The following is a 6,000-nucleotide window of genomic DNA, read 5'->3' as shown; positions in this document are numbered from 1 at the left end:
TTTCAACTTTGTTCAAATAAATTCCATTCAAAACTCTTCTTGCCGTGCTAACCAAAAGATCTACTTGATTAAAACCGTTAGGCCTAGTGCTTAAATGATTTGTTAAGTAACATTATCTAAAAGTCCTCTATTAAGATTGTTCATATAAAGTCCATAGGATCAAAATTTACCACGACCTGGTGTCCCTTGTTTAATATAAATATAGAAAATCTTTGAAAATATTTTTGTCCGAAACTGCTTGACACAGACCCTTGATATTTGGTATGAAGCATCATGTAGTAATCCTGTACAAAGATTGTTCAGATTATGCCCATTGGGTCAAAACTGGCCACGTCACGGGGGTCATAATTTCAGATAAACTTATATAGGGAAATTTTTGAAAATCATCTTGTCTAAAACTGCTGAGCACAGACCCTTGATATTTTGTATGTAACATCATATCTACCATGTTTCTTTCAAATTATGTCCCTGGGTTCTAAAGTGGCCCTGCCCCATGGGCCACACGTTTTCTAAAGGCTTTAGAAAAAGGAACTCTGATTTTTTTGTCTCAAACCTCGAGACCCACACCTAAGGTATCTGTTATTTAGTATCATGTGCTGGCCTTCTTCCAAGATTGTTTAAATTATGCTACTGGGATCAATGCTAGCCCCACCTTTCAACCAAATTTACTATTTTTGAAACGTCAGAAATCAAATTTGGACAATGTGTACAGCTTTAAAAACAAAAATCTATGGCGTTCTTGGATGACATTGACCTTTTGTCCTACTTCTTGTTTTTGAAGCTACTGCAATGTAATTTGGACCTATGTTCAGTTTTGAAAACAAATATCAAGGATGTTCTTGGGTGTCATTGACTGTGACTTTTTGCCCTACTTTATTATTTTTGAAGCTACTTCAATGTAAATTGGACCATGTGGACAGTTCTCCGTGTGACATATTCGATCTAAGCGTTATCCTATAAACAAACAAACTCATTCCTCCTAATAAAAAACAAAGGTTTAAAACATCCACTCAGGTGAGCGATTTATAAATATGTACTTTCTTAATTATTTATGTTTTGTATGTGTGTTTCTATCCAACCCATGTTACGATTGGCACTTAAGCACATTTGTTATAAAAATATTTGTTGTCTTTGGCTGGTGGTCTTAGCAAATAAACTATCAAAATTGAACTTGAACTTGCACCCGGATTTCATCGGACTTTTTGCCTGAATGGTATTCATTTTTTCTGGTAAATAATTTCGAGTTTTTTTTCGACTTTGACCACGTTAGGTGGCATAATGCCTTAACTAACCTGGATCACATGAAAACGTGTTTACTTAGCTATCTAGTTATAGGTAGATTTATTCGTTAACTACGGAGTCACTGTCATATTCTTTTCTTCACTGATTAGGTAGAGAACAGAACAAAACAGACCGAACAGAAATTTGAATAAGACTGAAACAATAGTTAATCGTCTAAGTAAATATTTTCATGTGGCTATACTTTATAATGTATTTACTAAAAATACAAATCAAAGGCATGAAAATAGGTATAGACTGCATTTAAATAATATAATTATTTTAATAAAATAGCAAAAGTGTTTACAAAGGCACTGAGAAAAATCAATATAACTGTTACATTATGTTGTATTATTAATATAACCTTTTAACTGTAGGAGTTTGAGCAATTGAATTCTGTCCGCCCTTTAGTTTAAGAATGTCTTGGTAGAGAAAAATGTTTTGGGGCCTCACATGTCGACCAAGTTCATAAAGTTATTTATTGCCTGCTCTCTTTGACATTTGTTATTAAATTAGTCAAATAAGGTTGATTTATTTATTTCGGTTAATTTAGTTACATCAGCAATCCGGGGACAAAAGCTGCTCTCTACGTTATCAGCGAACCGGTCTCTAAAACCAACAACTATTTTGAATTAGAAATCCTGAATACAGGAGCAATAGGAGCTGTTGGAAAAGGTCTTGTTCCTGAAAATTACCCTAGTTATGCAATGCCTGGATGGAGGGAAAATTCAATTGGATACCACGCCGACAATGGATGGTAACATTTTACATAGTCCTCAAATATCGTAATTTGGTGTTAGGCTACTTTGAATATGCATCCTGGAATCTGGTCATACTCCGAGTGTTTGTTATTATATGCCTCTGATAACTTTCAGACAACGGATTTTCATACATGTGATATCACGTGACAGTGTTCATTCTTTTGTTTTGTTCGTCGATGATTCCTACAGCTTCTTGAATAGCAGTTATTGAAATACATGACCCTTTGGTAAACATGTTGCTTTACAAATTGGTCATCTGATTTATATCATTTTTTATTCTAGCCTTTACCTTGATCAAGTCCGTGGTGATCCATTTGGTTCCAAATGTGGACAGGGTGATAGGATAGGCTGTGGCGTTAGATATCTGTCTTCAAGGACTGACATTGTGGATGTCTTCTTTACAAAAAATGGTCCAGAGGTACATTAGTAGCCAAGATTAACTGTTTGATTTTATCAGTTAAACCAATACTGATTTGTTTGTTGTTGATCAAATAATTACATATAAGTTGCTTGGTTCAGCCAGTTAAGGCCACACCGTTTTATTCTAATTCATTAGTGATGCAAGTAAGGAAATGCATATTTATTAGATGCTTAAACAAGTGCATTTGTCTTTCACAAAAACAACACAGGAGCTATTAAAATACCTGTATATTTATATTTGACAATGTTCCTATCGGATCCGGCTTTCAATGTCGCAGGTCAAAATGTGCATGTGACGTTCATCTTGCCTTGTCTTTATGAAGACGTGTGTTTGTTGGAAAACATCTTGAAAACAAGGGACCCCTAGAAGACAGGCATTTGAAGAAAACAATATGGCATTAACATATGAACCACATGCTTTTTCATTATGTCAAACGGGCTTGATATTCTTATTATTCATTCCATTAGAAACAGGCCTTCCACTCATGCAGAATACTATATCTTGACAAGTTACACCTGGAATATCCGTTCTCAATTTGAACGATTCTTGCAATTCAACTCACATATTTACGTGAAAATACATGTCCCCTATAAATACAGACGGAATGCCAAATTAGATTTGTTTGTTGTCATCAGCTGAACCAATGCTTAGTTTTGATGTCGTCCGTTGGTACATTTCATGTTGACCATTAAGCCTGGAAACAAAATAATTTACTGACCTTGATGAATGAGTTATCGGCATTAAAATTAAACATTACTAATAAAACTATATACTGTTTTTATATTTAATATTGCTATTCAATTTAGATTGGTTCGAGGAGGGTGAACATTCCAAATGGTGGATTGTTTCCTGCAGTTGGCATGAAATCTGACGGCGAGAGAGTTCGTCTTGATATGGATGCAGCCTTTGGAACATGCAGCGTGCGTCGCTTTATCAATTTTTGCATGATATGGATTTGTTTTTGTAAAATAACATTTTATTTCAAGCTTATTAATAAAAAAAATACAATTAAACACTTGGCTAAGATGATAGGTTAATGCGTTGCATTAATCTTTTCCGGCTATTTGTCTATTTAAGAAGTCCCAGCGTAATCCTAGAATGCAAGGGCTAACTTCGTGTCTGTTAACGGCGACTGTCTTAGGTCAGTTATTGTTCAAATATATATTTTCTTTTTTACCGGACACTTGATTGAACAGGGTGAGTTTATTAGTATACTTTTATAAAGAATTGATTTTTCAAGGTTGTTATTCATGTAAAACAATGAAAACTACAGATACTGAAGTTAAATATTTAAAAGGCATATAAATGCATGAAGATTGCAAATGCTCTTGCACTCTCTCGACTCACCAAGGCGACCCAGGTTCGATTCCCGGCCTGGGTGCATGTGAGTTTGGTATGTGATTACCAAGCCGGAAAAGTAGATTTTCTCCAGTACTCCGATATTCCCCACAACACAAAACCAAACTCTCGCGCAACATCGTGCTAACAAGAGTGACTTAGCATAAGTTAGCATAACTTTCTTCACAATCGTTGTAAAATGTATAATGTTTAAACTAAATGCTCTTTTTTTGCTCTTTCTTAAGTTACGTGAGCAATCCGGAGACAAAAGCTGCTCACTACGTTATCAGCGGACCCGTCTCTAAAACCAACAACTATTTTGAATTAGATATCCTGAATACAGGAGCAATAGGAGCCGTTGCAATAGGTCTTGTTCCTGAAGATTACCCTAACTATGAAATGCCTGGATGGAGGGAAAAGTTGGATACCATGCCGACAATGGATGGTAACATTATACATAGTCCTCAAATATCGTTATTGGTTGTTATGATATTTAAGTAAGACTCCTGGATGTATGTATTACCCAGAAATTCATCAGTTAACGCCTCGTTCGTACCTTACCACGTTGTTACTTACGTTTCGTTTTACATTTATTTCTTTATATACACTTAAAACAATTCCATAAATGTGAATACCGTTATGAACGTTTTGCGATTGTTTGTATTTCAGTCTTTACATTGCATCTGGCCATGGTGATCCATTTGGTTCACTATGTGGACGTGGTGACAGAATGGGCTGTGGGGTGAGATTTATAAAACAGTCGTTAAATGCGATTGATGTTTACTTCACAAAGAATGGTGGAGAGGTAGGTGTTATGTTTAGCTGACTGAGAGTTTGTTGTAAATACATACTATTCATAGATACACTGAGCCGGATGCTTATAATATCGTAGACATTTATATATACATTTGTACATTTTTAGCATATGCCGCAAAACACATACAATTTATTTTCTCATTTGCGTTACAGCTCATTTAGTTGAAAGTCATCTGATATGATATTGTTTTCGATATTAATCACTGCCTAAAAAAGACACCTTTTTAACTTGATATTTCAAAATATCGGAACAGAATAATGAAAAATCCCTACATACCTCAGTATATATTCAGAAGTAGTTACTCAATTGTAATATTCACTTTAATACGAGTTGAATTTTGTGATATACATGGTATCTAGGTGGGATCTCGGCGCATAAATCTTTCATCCGGTGGTCTTTTTCCTGCGATTGGAATGCACTCAAATGGAGAAAAAGTACGTATCTTAACACTTCAGGATGGAGAAGCAGATGTTCAGAAGGCGTTCGCAAATCTGACAATTCAAATGCTAGAATCAGATCAAGCTCACGCTAAAATTGTGTCAAGTGGACGCAATGTCGAGCATTTCGAGTCTAATGTATGTGATGCTATTGATGATTTTGCGTCAGACTGTTCCTGGAAGGAAACGAGAAGTAAACCATACTGAAAATGCCTCGGATTTCGTGTTAACTAATTTAGAAGGTGGATTGCATGATGAAGTTTGTGACTCCGTGACAGGACGAAGAAGGGGTGAGAGTTCTGGAGATGCAGTCGGTGGTCGTCGCAGAAGATGCACAGACAGAAAATAACAACCCCTATTTGAAGTATCGCAAACGGGTGGAAGCGGGTTTACATTTGTTGTTTATTTTATTCTTTTGTTCTATGGATGTGGGACACTTGTCCTGCATTTGCACTACTTTTTAATGTATCAAGTAAATGCAATAGTTGTGTGACTTATTGTACGTGCGAGATTAGCATGTTGAACGTACGTGAGCGAGATCAGCTCCTGTGGCTTGTTTGTATGATGAACATTAATTGCTGTGTTTATCAAAATATTGCAAACGTAGTGTGAATAACATAACGTGGTCATACACATATGTAAACGATACATTTAAGCAGTCTCTGTGGCGTGTTAGAATCTGAATATTTTTCTGCTTTGATCAAGATATTTCTAATAAAGTGAGACATATTATAGAGGCGTGTTTTGGCATGTCTTAAATATGTGAGCTATATTTTAAACGAGTTTCTGTGGCGTATTTTAAACTTATTTTTCTATGTTTATCTAAAAGATTGCAGTCGTTGTGTGACTTGACATACACGAGCATTTAGGCATGAGCGTTATTTAAGGTGTGTTTACTAGCGCTTGTGAACGATTGGCAGTTTTTTGCGCGAAGTTGACACCGTAGCT

At 35.7% G+C, this 6,000-nt stretch overlaps 1 pseudogene; it reads left to right on the top strand.

The window, feature by feature from the left end:
* The first annotated feature begins 1,985 nt into the window (after positions 1-1,985).
* LOC128240453 (SPRY domain-containing protein 3-like) lies at positions 1,986-5,661 on the top strand (annotated as a pseudogene).
* Positions 5,662-6,000: the final 339 nt, after the last annotated feature.

This window comes from Mya arenaria, chromosome 7 (assembly GCF_026914265.1).
Source record: "Mya arenaria isolate MELC-2E11 chromosome 7, ASM2691426v1".
NCBI classification, from domain to species: Eukaryota; Metazoa; Mollusca; class Bivalvia; order Myida; family Myidae; genus Mya; species Mya arenaria.
This window is presented reverse-complemented; position numbering and strand designations above follow the sequence as displayed.